Here is a 13,424-nt window from a genome sequence, read left to right as displayed (position 1 = left end):
GGAAAACATTAAAACAAATAAGCCTTGTCTCCCAGTACGGCCTCCTGGAAAAGAAATTCTACCTTTCCAAGGGCATCAGCCTAAATGAAACCTCAGTTCTTAAATTCTTCCATCAGTTGCCTTAGAAACCAGCAGAATATGGTAAGCACCTCCAGTTAGCAAAGTAATACAGTGATAAGTTTAATCACCTGTTACTGGCCAAATACACACTTGGGACAAGGTAGAATTGGTATTATTCATTGTGACTTATGTCCTGTACTTGCAGATTTTGTGTGTGAGTTAGTCGCTCAGTCATGTCTGACTCTTTGCAATCCTATGTACTGTAGCCCACCAGACTCTTGTGTCCATGGGGTTTTCTAGGCAAGAGTACTGGAGTGGGTTGCCATTTCCTCCTCCAGGGGATCTTCCTGACCCCAGGTTGAACCTGGGTCTCCTGTGTTGGCAGGCAGATTCTTTACCATCTGAGCTACCAGAGAAGCCCGTCAGATCTTTGGCCCTTACATAAAATAAAAAGTCTATCTCCTATATGTAAGAGCTACTTTCCCTAGTAGCTCAGTTGGTAAGGAATCTGCCTGCAATGCAGGAGACCCGGGTTCGATCCCTGGGTTGGGAAGCACCCTGGAGAAGGAAATGCAACCCACTCCAGTATTCTTGACTAGAGAATTCCATGGACAGAGGGAGGAGCCTGGCAGGCTACAGTCCATGGGTTTGCAAAGAGTTGGACATGACTGTGAAACTAACTTTCTTTCTTTCCTACATGTAGAGAAAGAAGGAAGGAATGCTTGGTACACTGGGGTTAGGAATTCTTGTTTATTAGCCATCAGTGATTTATCTCAATTGGAAAGCACTCAGAAAAAGTGCAATATAATCCTGTTCAACAAATTTTGTATTGAGTTCCTACTATGTGCAAGGCATATTATGAAAACCAGCAACAGATTATATTTACTCTTATTTCTGAAGAGTATCAGGAAGTTTCCAAAATAAACTGATAGTGCACTATAATCTAAATATGAAAATGGCATGAGAAAAATGTTCTTTCATTTATTTAATTTTACCAGATGAAGACAGATACTTAGCTTATAGGTAAACTAAGGAATTATCACATTTTAGAATTAAATCTTTGAGACCTCCAAAACTGTTCTATCATCCAAAGTTACACATATAACTAAAAGTAAAGATCATAGTTGTGGGTTCTGAAATCAGTCCCTAATTCCATCTGCAAGGGGTTTTAACTAGCATCTCTAAATGAAGACTCTGTTAGTTTTTAAAATTTTCATCTGTGTCTCCCTCTCTAGACTTATTCCAGCCCTCCCTCTTTGTCCCAAAATAATGATCAGTTCGTCTATCAGGGCATTTAATTCTGAGCTCTTGTGCATTCCAAGTCTCTTTAGTCATGTCTGACTCTTTGGGACCCCATGGATTGTAGCCCGCCAGGCTCCTCTGTTCGTGGGATTCTCCAGGCAAGAATACTGGAGTGGGTTGCCATATCCTCCTCCAGGGGATCTTTCCCACCCAGGAATCAAACCCCAAGTCTCTTACGTCTTCCGCATTGGCAGGCGGGTTCTTTACCACTAGCACCCCCTGCGAAGCCCTCTGAGTTCTTAGATTTGCTCATGTTGTTGGGGTGGGGGGGGGTTCCCTCTCTTTTTTCTCATATTCTTGCTCAAAGTTGATCCTTCATACTATAATGCATTTCCCCCCTCTTTCCTACCCCACTTTCCTTCCCCGTCTCTCCACCTCACGTGTGGATAGCCAGTGTTCAACGCCTCCTTTCACCTTTCTGCATGCTTATATCTTAGACATGTACAGATGAGAGGTGAATCATTTGCTTTACCAAAATGATATTATATGCAAGAATTACATCTTCCTTTCCGTGCCTAATAGTGTATAACATCCTTTTGAATTAGGTGAATAGGGCTACCTTACTCTTTTGGTAAATTTGTAATACTCCATGTTTTGAATATACCACAATTTACTCATTCCTTTGTTAATGACTATTCACTTTGTTTTTCAGTATTGTACCTCTCCAAACAGAGCTGCAACAAAGATCCTTAGAGACTAGGACTTTCAATTTTATGGCACAGAATTACAGGAATGAAACTGCTGAGTTTACCGGTATGTGTATTTTTTATTTTAAATAGTATTGTCAGAGTGCTTTTTGAAAAGTGCATTCTACCAATCATGCATGAGGATATCCTTCTCCTTAAATTCCCACCTATTGTAGGTGTAATCTTCCTTTAAAGATTTTCAAAACAGTGTGTGAGATGTTGTTTCTTTTAAATTTTAGCTTACATTTTCCTAAATAGTAAAAAGAAATTAAATATCTTTTTGTTTACTGCTCATCTAGACTTGTTCCTTTATGAATTATCCATTCAAATCCTTTGTCCATTTTTTGGGTATGTTTTGTCTTATGGTTATCAATGTGCAAACTCTCATTTTATATTTCAGATAATAGCACTTTGTCATCTATGTTGTAAAATTTTTTAAACTGTTGATTTTTACATTTTCTTGTTCTTTTACATGATTTACTTTATCTGATTTACTTTATTCTGATTATTACATGATTTACTTTATCTAGAATTTTATATGGCGAAAAATGAAGGTCAAAGTTTATTTTCTATCAGGTGGAATGAACTAAACTATTCCTTTCCCACTGAATTTAAAATACAATGTCTTTTTTTTTTTGCCTGCCCCTGATCACTTTGTAATTTCTATGCTGTGCGCCCGCGCACACACAGGCTCAGTTGTTTTCGATTCTTTGTGACCCCACGGACTGTAGCCATCAGGCTCCTCTGTCCATGGGATTCTCCAGGCAAGAACACTGGAGTGGGTAACCATTCCCTCACCAGGGGATCTTCCCGACCCAGGGACTGAACCCACATCCCCTGCCTTATCAGGCAGATTCTTTACCACCGTGCCACCTGGGAAGCCCAATTTTTATGCTGCTGCTAAGGCCGCTTCAGTCGTGTCCGACTCTGTGCGACCTGCTAATTTGGACTTCCCTGGGGCTCAGTGGTAAAGAATCCACCTGCCAATGCAGGGGATGAGGGTTTGAGCCCCGAGTTGGGAAGATCGCCTGGAGAAGGAAATGGCAACCCACTCCAGTATTCTTGCCTAGGAAATTCCATGAACAATGGAGACTTGTGGGTACAGTCCATGGGGTCAGAAAAGAGTCAGATATGACTTGATGACTAAACAACAATCTGCCTATTTAGATTATGACAGCTTTACAGAATACTTTATTATCTATTATGCATAATCCCTCTTTACTATTCCTGTTTTCTTAATTTTATTTGCTACTCTAAATACTTACTATTTAATATAAGTTTTAAAACATCTTATTAAATTCTCCCCCAAATATCCTTGTTTTTTTAATTGGCATTGCACTGAATTTATATATTAATTTTGAGAGCATGGGTGTTTTAACATTTTAACTCTTATCATCCAAAACTATGGCATATTATTCCATTTGTTCGGAGAATTTTGTCTTTAAAGAACAATTTGTTTTTTTTCTACCATATGTGGCTATATTTCTTGATGAATTCTTTCCTAAGTATTTCATCGATTGTCACTAGAGTGAAGATAATATAGTTTTAAATTTTCATTTCTAGGTAAATTAAATTCTGATACATTGAAAAACTATTGCCTTTTTCATACCTATCTTATTTCATCAACTCTGAAACACATTTTAACATCTCTGAAAATGAGATGTGTCCTATAATAATAACATTTTAATTATAATTGGCAACTTTTTTCCTTCTTTGGAGTATGTAAAGTAATAGGATATCTTAAAATTCATGGCATCATAAATTTTTTGAAATATGGTATGCCAATAAGTTTACCACATTTTCCTCTTACTTCTATTTGATATTACTGGAATTTCTTAGGTTTTTCTAAATACATAATAATGTTTCCAAGAAGGTTTAATTTTATCTTTTTTTCAAATTTATGCCAATTATTTCATTTTCTTTTTGAGGGTAAATATTGCTGTGCTGTTTTTATGTTATGAAATGGTTAGCATGAACAATTTTAAATTTTTGTTGTTGGCTTTTTAGAACTTTTTACTTATGGGTAAGTAATTTCTTTTCCTATTTCATGTAGAGTTTTTATTGAGAATGCCAGACAAATGTTAACAAATACATTCTAAGCATTTTACCCTTTTGTAAAGATCACATGATTTCGCTCCTTCAGCATATAAAATTACACTAGTAATTTTCATAGTTTTGAACTATTCTTGCATTTGGGGGATTAATTCTACTCAGTAATAGTGTATTGTATTTTATATTTTTTTATATAATGCTATGTTCAGTTTGATTATAAAATTTTTTGCTATTGTATTTATAATAGGTTGAATTGCATTGTTTCACCTGTACTATCTTTAGCAGGTGTTAAGATTAAGCTGGTTTTATGAACTATGGGAAGATTTACAACTTTTCCTATGATGTAGAATAGTTTAACTATTTGGATGGATGATTTCTAAGGATTTGATTAAACTTAGCCACAGAGGCATCTGTCCTATTAACTTCTTTAAAGCCTTCTTTTTATTCACCTTTCTAGTATCTTATAAAGCATTAAGTATACTAAAATTGACCTCCTTTGGGATCAAGTTTAGTGATTTATATTTGTTATAATATCAGTTTCCTCTGAGTTACCAAATGTGTTACCACACATTTTCTTAGGTCTTTTAGTCTCTTCCACAGCTATAGTTATGACTCCTTTCTCCTTTCTCGTCTTTTATATTTTGCTCCTTCTCTTTTTCCTTTAATCAGACTTAGATTTGTTTATTTTATTAACCTATTTGAATAGCTGGGTTTCATGTTTATTTGCTCCCCTTGTGGCTCAGCTGGTAAAGAATCCTCCTGCAATGCGGGAGACCTGGGTTCAATCCCTGGGTTTGATCACTGGGTTGGGAAGATTGCCCTGGAGAAGGAAAAGGCTACCCACTCCAGTATTCTGGCCTGGAGAATTCCAGGGACTGTATAGTCCACGGGGTCACAAAGAGCTGGACACAACTGAGCGATTTTCACTTTTGCTTTCACGTCAATGTTTATTTATTTAACCTTTCTAGCTTTTTTGTCTATTTTCTATTCATAAATTTTAGATTATATATTTATTAGTGTATTCTGTTTTATTTCATATATATCTTAATTTCTTAGAATGACTACATGGTACCTTCATTTTTAATCATCAGTTAATAGCAATGCCGCTTAAAGCTATAAACTTCATCTGAGTCTAATTCTTCTATGTTCCATAAATTTTGAGTTCTATGTCTCATTCTTTACTTCCTTGAAGACAGTTTGTAATTTCTGTTTTTATTTTCTCTTTGATTCAAGAGTTATTAGTTTCTTAATGCGCAAATTTATTATATAGCTCTCAGGGAACATGATTTCTTAAGTCTGCTAAGCAGTGCAAGAAGGTTCAGCTGTATGCTCCCTTCTATCTGAGCAGTAGAAGTAGTTTGACAAGAATGTCCTTATCTGTCCGATTATTTTATAATTACCTATGCACTGGAGAATCAGTGTGTCTAATAGTTAAGACTATGGGCTCTTAAGTCAGACAGCCTGGTTTCTAAAATCCGGTCCTGTCACATAAATTAACTTCATTCAGCTCTGTTTTTATTCCTAATATATGGGAGATAATGCAGAATGCCTCATAGCATTTTGTGACAATCCAGCACAGGGATCCATAGAAAACTTGGAGTCGGGAATGCAGTATACATTCAATAAATGTGTACACTCAATAAATATTACTTATATTATAGTTGGATTCCCTGCTGGCTCAGACAGTAAAGAATCTGCCTGCAATATGGGAGACCTGGGTTCTATCCCTGGTAGGATAGAAGGGAAGGTCCCCTGGAGGAGGGCATGGCAACCCACTCCAGTATTCTTGCCTGAAGAATCCCCATGGACAGAGGAACCTGGCAGGCTACAGTCCATGGGGTTGCAAAGAGTCAGGCATGACTGAGCGACTAAGCACATATTACAGTCAGTTTTTTAAGCTCTAAGTCCATGTGTATAAATATGCTTTGGAAAGACCATAAAATTAGGTAGAAATGTAAATCAGTATTAGTATTACTAAAACAAATAAGAGCAATGTGAGGATTTCCAAAACATAATTATGCTACATATAATTCCAGAGAATAAAGTTGTTTGAAATTATATACAATAAAACAATACTAAAAATTAAGTTGAAGTCCTTCAAGGACAGGGTTGTGCCCCATCCCACAGTAAAGATCCAGAGTTTGGAGAACAGAGATGGACACAATGGAAAATAAAGCAAAACGTTTTCTTGATTTTCTATGATTAAGTACTGTTCTCAGTAAATTCTTGCTGAACTACACAGAATCAAGATTCTAATTTGTTATCTTATATCTCTCTGCTACAAAAAGGGTGTCTCTAAAATTACTTATGAAAACACTTTTAAAAATATCACTGGAGTAGTATAAGTCAAGATTCATTATCCACAAGCTAACGCACACACATACACAGAGTAATACATCAAAAACCATGCAACCTGACACATTTTGAAAGACATTTAAAGCTCTGCCTCCATTTCCTAATGTAAAGAAGAGGCTTATTTTTTTAATATTAGAATGTCTCCATTTCCTTGGCATTTTGAATCCCTATGAGTCAATAACTTTTGCAGCATTATGCAAAGTGGTCTAAAAAGAGATTTTAAAAGTGGGGGCAGTGGTTTTTCATCTCCAGCCTTGTATGAGTTTAACTCCAGCTTCAGATTCCTGGCACACACTTAAAAAGTTTTTCAAACCAACATATAACGAGTACAATCCAACATAATGCAAATTGAGTACCTGAGCACTGAGGGGAAGAAAATTGAAGGAGCTATTAGCATGAGCGAAAACTCACCACTGATCCTCTGAGCTCCCCCAACACCAGTAGTTTTAAGACTCTGGAATGCTTACAAATCACCAGCAGAACTTGTTAAAATGCAGATTTCCAGCTCCAGCTCCAGAGATTCTGATTCAATAGGATTGTGATGGGAGCCAAGAATCAGAAGTTTTATTAGATTCATAATCAGAGGAAGGACATAATGTCTCTGTTTTTCTTTCTCTGGAACATGAAACACAAAATAATGTGTAACATGTAAAGACAGAGCATTGCCTTACTTTACCTCACCAAATGGGGAGGAGGAGATGAGACAGTTCATGAAGACTCATCTAGCTCTGTGATGCATATGTTTGTAAAAATCAAGGCCATGTGCATTACACAGACACTTCTTAAATGTAGCAAAGGCCCACACTGTCCAGATTTTCCACTGAGATATTTTCCATGGTGGTCGTTTAGTCACTAAGTCGCGTCCGATTCTTGCGACCCCCATGGAGCCTGCCAGGCTCCTCTGTCTGTGGGATTTTCCAGGCAAGAATACTGGAGTGGGTTGTCATTTCCTTCTCCAGGGCATCTTCCGGACCCAGGAATTGAAACCGGGTCTCCTGCATTGCAGGTGGACTGCTGCATTGTAGGCGGATTCTTACCGACTGAGCTACATTTTCCATGAATAAGACCTCGTTTATGGGCTTCCCCGGTGGCTCAGCGGTTAAGAATCCGTCTGCAGTGCAGGAGATCAGGATACACAAGTTCGATCCCTGGGTAGGGAACATCCCCTGGAGAAGAAAATGGCAACCCACTCCAGTATTCTTGCCTGGGAAATCCCTTGGAAAGAGGAGCCTGGAGGGCTACAGAACACGAGATCGCAGAGTCAGACGGATGAGTGACGGAGCACTACGTACTAACGTGATTACTAACGCCATTGCAAATTGTGTCATCATCACAAATAGATTAAAAGTCTACCAGCCAACCATGAAATATTTGCAAACAATAAGACATTGAAAGTCAGTATAATTAGTGTAGAGAAATTATTTAGGAAAAGCATTAACCCTAATTAAAAAAAAGAAAAAGAACATAAGACATTGTGTAGTGCAAGAAAAAAACTGGGTCAAAAAGCTTATGGAAAACATTCAAATCCTCTTAATATTTAAAGAAAAGCAAGTTAAAACAAGGATTTCCGTTAGCAAAAAATGTTTAATGATAAAAACTCTCCTTAATGATACTATGAAAATGGACACTCTCATACAGTCCTGGTGTTTGTTTTTAAATATTTCTGAAAAGTAGTTTGTAATATATATCAAGAACCTTTAAAAATTCAGATTATTTTAGTATTTCTTGTAGAGGAGAAAATGCCAAAGAAATAATAAGAAATTCAAGTAAGTATTGGTAAAAGTGCTCATTATAGAAAGATTATAAAAACAGTAAGTTAGAAAAAATCTACACATAAAAATGAGGTTATTGCATAAATTATGATATACTCATATTGTGAAAACTGTATACAGCCATTAAATTATGTTTGTTTTTGAAGAACATTAAATGATATAAGAAAATGTCCAATATAAAATAATAAGCAGGGAGAAAAGGATTAAAACTACATATTTGGCAAATATCCCCAAAATTTATCTTTGCATACTTCTGTGTGCAAACACAAATGGAAGAACATGCATCAAAGTCTTGAGTGTTTCTCCTTATAATTCTCTACACTTTCTGAATATTCTACAATGTATCTGTGTTCCTTTCATGTTGATAACTGAAAAAATTAATACCAGGCATATCAGAGGTTCACAGGGAATAATCTGTTCCCCAAATAAGCACTTCTATTTCCAACAAAAAGCAAATTTCACATGTATTTTAATATGTATTACTGGTGTGTGTGTGTGCTCAATCATATCCAACTCTTTGTGACCTCATAGACTGTAGCCCTCCAGGCTCCTCTGTCCATGAGATTTTTCAGGCAAGAATACTGGAGTGGGTAGACATTTCCTTCTACAGGGGATCTTCCTGACCCAGGGACTGAACCTGTGTCTCCTGTGTCTCTTGCACTGGCAGGCTGATTCTTTACCACTGAGCCACCTGTGGCTTCCCTACATATAACTGAAACTAGGGCTAAATCAAGTAAAGTTCCCATATCATTAATAGAAATGATGAATCAGTGTGAAGACCTTCATGTACTGTCAATATTTATATATTCAGGAAAACCTCAAGCCATAATTATTTAAAGTTAATTCATCTCTCTTAAGAACTGAGGGAAAACTGATATATGAAAAAGTTGGGGGCCAACCAGAGAATGCCATCCCAGCTTGATTCACAGAGTTTTCTCCTGTGGCCAACACTGTGCTGAACAACCCCTGTAAGAAATATACCATGCCTCTCAGCCTCCCTCAGAGGCAAAGAGAATAAACACATTTATTTTTCTGGGCTCCAAAATCACTGCAGATGGTGATTGCAGCCATGAAATTAAAAGACGCTTACTTCTTGGAAGGAAAGTTATGACCAACCTAGACAGCATATTAAAAAGCAGAGACATCACTTGGCCAACAAAGGTCCACCTAGTCAAGGATATGGTTTTTCCAGTGGTCATGTATGGATGTGAGAGTTGGACTCTAAAGAAAGCTGAGCACCAAAGAATTGGTGCTTTTGAACTGTAGTGTTGGAGAAGACTCTTGAGAGTCCCTTGGACTGCAAGGAGATCCAACCAGTCCACCCTAAAGGAGATCAGTCCTGGGTGTTCATTGGAAGGACTGATGTTGAAGCTGAAACTCCAATACTTTGGCCACCTGATGCGAAGAGCTGACTTATTGGAAGAGACCCTGATGCTGGGAAAGATTGAGGGCAGGAAAAGAAGGGGAAGACAGAGGATGAGACGGTTGGATGGCATCACCGACTCAGTGGACATGGATTTGGGTGGACTCCAGGAGTTGGTGATAGACAGGGAGGCCTGGCGTGCTGCGGTTCATGGGGTCGCAAAGAGTTGGACACGACTGAGCAACTGAACTGAACTGAAAATCTACAAGCAGGAAAGGCAGGGAAAGACTTTACTGGTTCCTAAACCTAGCCACACATAGAATAACCTGGGGATCTTGTTAACTATTGACTCCTGACCCCAGCCCTAGAGAGTCAGAAGACTGAGATGTGCATTTTGAACACATATCCCAGGTGATTCTAATGAACTCTAAGTCCCAGGACCAGCATTTGAGAGCCACTGACCTAATACCAGGGCTTCCCAGGTGGTACTATGGTAAAGAACCTGGCTGCCAATGCAAGAGACATGAGACACGGGTTTGATCCCCAGGTCGGGAAGATCCCCCAGAGGAGGGCATGGCAACCCACTCCATTATTCTTGCCTGGAGAATCCCATGGACAGAGGAGCCTAGCAGGCTATAGCCCATAGGGTCACAAAGAGTCAGATACAACTGAAGCAACTTAGCACACACACAGGCATGACCTAATACCAGTGAGGCAATTTAAGCCCCAAAAGATAAAGATCAATTACTTAATTAGTGACAAAGCATCTGTATGCCTTGCTGTATATGACCTAAATAATAACAGAAAGGAACAGAGATGTTCTTTCCTGAACATAAACTGTAATTAGTTTGAAAGGATGCGAGGGAAGGGCAAGAGGCTAAGGAGGAAGAAAACTTTCTGTTGAGTATGCACAGGGTGGGCAGGTGCCCACCTGTAAATTAACCAGGAATTTGTGTAGCTCATACAAAAGTCCTGAATGTCAGAATGTTTCCTGTGATAACTTAGATAACTTAGTACCCAGCTCGAAAACTAAATAGCCACATATGGTGAGACTTTGGGGTGGTTTATATCTTCCCATTATCATTTTTTACAGATCAGCTTACCAAAATTTACTAAAAATGCATTCACTGTGTAATATTGCAGCTATTCAAGCAAAATAAACATTGACTTTTTATCCAGCTCTTTTATCCTTGGATGGCTTCACTACCTGAGCTTATAAAATATGGGGATTTAGTGAGAAAAAAAATCACACAATATCATCATGAATTTTCATATATCAAAGCAAAGGAATACTTTTTTTAAACTAGGCACCTACTATGTGCCGGGCACATTTAGTTAGTCTGCATAAATCTTGTTAAGTAAGCCATCATTATTCCCTATTTTACAGATTAAGAAATAAAAAGAATGAAAAAAGATTAGATATTTTATTCAAAGGCACTAAACCAGAAAGTGACCAAGTGGGAATCTGAATCCAGATTTCTTGTGAGCTCAGGTTTTTGTCAATATAAGATATTTGAATAAAAAACTCAAAACATAGACTTTACTCTATATGCTCAGCTTCCCTAGTGGTTCCACAATAAAGAATCCACCTGCAATGTGGAAGATACAGGTTCGATCCCTGGGTCAGGAAGATCCCCTGGAAAAGGTAACAGAAATCCACTCCAGGATTCTTGGCTGGGAAATTCCATGGACAGAGGATCCTGGCAGGCTACAGTCTGTGGGGTTGCAAAGAGTCAGACATGACTGAGCAACTAAACCACAGCTTTCTAAATGCTAAGTTTTTGTCTGTACCTTATTAATAACTATAATTCTTGATTCACTATGTTCTTGCTCTGGAGAAGTAAAAAATATATTCTGACTTAGATTTTTTTAAGTTATTTTATAATTTATGGAGAGACATTGCAGATCTAAAATCCCCTCCTTGGTATTTTAGTCCTTGAGTGACAATCTAAATTGGGCATTTGTTCTTTTTAAATAGCCACTGATTACAGGATTGAAAAGGCTTTGTTATATCAGAGTGGTGTAATTTTTTGAAATTTTCCTGTGGGTCACTGTATTCTTACATATGGTAAAACCTTTCTGAGAGGATTGTGCTGAAATCACAATGGAAGTTGCAACAGGAGTCTTATCAGTTGCTGGTTTCTTTTTGAGTCCAAGAGCTACCTGGGAAATTTCTCTCTTGAAAATCAGTCGGGTTTGGAGCAAGAAGAGAAGAAAGCCAATGACACAGTGGTTGTAACCAAGAAAGTGTGAAGTGAAGACAGTTTAGATATGTGTTGTCTTATCAAACTACTGCCTCTATCCAATTTAAAGAAGCAGCATGTTCTAATTAAAATTTAGGGGAATAGCATGGGAACAATTGTACCATGAGGGAGATCCTTTTTTAACACAGAATCATTATTTATAATTATTAGCTTTATTATCATCACTATATTCATGAAACATCTGAGTTCTGGAGAGGCTTTCAAAAGCATATTCCTTTGCAACATCAAGAGTCATGTTATATTAACCCCAGATTCTATAGACTGAACTTATTCCCAATAGGCTATTGTTACTGGAACTAAAGACAATAAGCTGCCTGAATGTACTGTGAAGTATCCATAGCTATGCATGTCCTGGGCACGCCTGAGTTTTTGTCCTTAGGGCTTACTAGGTCCCTGTGAAGCAGGAGCAGCGGTGCTGTCTTCAGTAATCAGATTTAAAAAAACAAAAAGCAACAGTTGAGGAGTGTGTTTTCTGAAGTCACGTACTACCCCAAGGAAGAGGGATCTCAGTTCTTGACATGTTGACTGCAATGAGGATTCATTCTAGATCCAATTGTGTGCAGAAGAGAGTATGACAATGAGGTGGGAGAATGAGTAAATACAGATGTGTCCTACCCTTCTCCCCTCTGCTTTTCCTATTCCATATTCCCCAAAGGAGGAATGAGGGAATTCTAAACAGCCAAAGCAAAAGGGAACTGTGGAGAAGGTTACAGTTCTTGGCTTCATACAGTATTATAAACTAACAAAATAGGTTATGTCTTTTGCTAAATTAGCATATACCTCCAGTGACCATTCAGATATAATGATATCTCTAAGCATTACTCCAGTGGGCCATTAATAGACCTCATTTTTCCATTTTCAGCTGTTTCCTCTATGTTTCCCATTATTAGAAATGTATCCACTTCTATCCAAAGCGTAAATTCTCATCTCCACCCTGCTGAACACAGATTTTATATCTCCAACACTAATTTTTCAGTCAAGCTTTAATTCCGTGTTTATTTCCAGGAAATAAAATGCCAACAGGACACTTCTACCAGACCATTCTACTCTAACCCCAAGTGTCTAAAAATCAAATTAAGGCACGCCCACACCTGAGTAAGCTTCCACGTGCAACTCCATCTCCTCCCCCCCACATTTTCCGAAGTACTCAAAAGCCTAAAACGTGGACTCATCTTCTAGTCTTTTCTCTGCTGCTGCCGCTTCTCTTCAGTTGTGTCCAACTCTGTGCCACCCGCCAGGCTCCTCTGCCCATGGACTTCTCCAGGCAAGAATGCTGGAGTCGGTTGCCGTGCCCTCCTCCAGGGCATCTTCCCAACCCAGGGATCAAAACCAGGACTCCTGCATTGCAGGCAGATTCGTTACAGCTGAGACACCAGGGAAGCCCAGTCTTTTCTCTACCCAACCCCTAACCGTCAACTGCCCGTTTCTGGCACAGTTTTCTTTTATGATCTCTTACCCCTCTGTGACGCTGTGAACTGTAGCCCACAGGCTGCCCTGTCCATGGAAGTTCCCAGGCCAAGACGACTGAAGTGGGTTGCCATTTCCTTCTCCAGGGAATCTTCCTGACCCA

At 38.4% G+C, this 13,424-nt stretch overlaps 1 long non-coding RNA gene across 3 annotated transcripts in view; it reads right to left on the bottom strand.

Annotated features, from left to right (window-relative positions):
• The window catches only part of LOC133044188 (uncharacterized), a 61,242-nt gene that overhangs the window by 22,723 nt on the left and 25,095 nt on the right, over nucleotides 1–13,424 (bottom strand). The gene's annotated exons all lie outside the window — the stretch shown is intronic.

Source organism: Dama dama, chromosome 3 (assembly GCF_033118175.1).
Source record: "Dama dama isolate Ldn47 chromosome 3, ASM3311817v1, whole genome shotgun sequence".
Taxonomy (NCBI): domain Eukaryota; kingdom Metazoa; phylum Chordata; class Mammalia; order Artiodactyla; family Cervidae; genus Dama; species Dama dama.
Note: the sequence above shows the minus strand (reverse complement) of the source record. Positions and strands in the feature narration are given on the sequence as shown.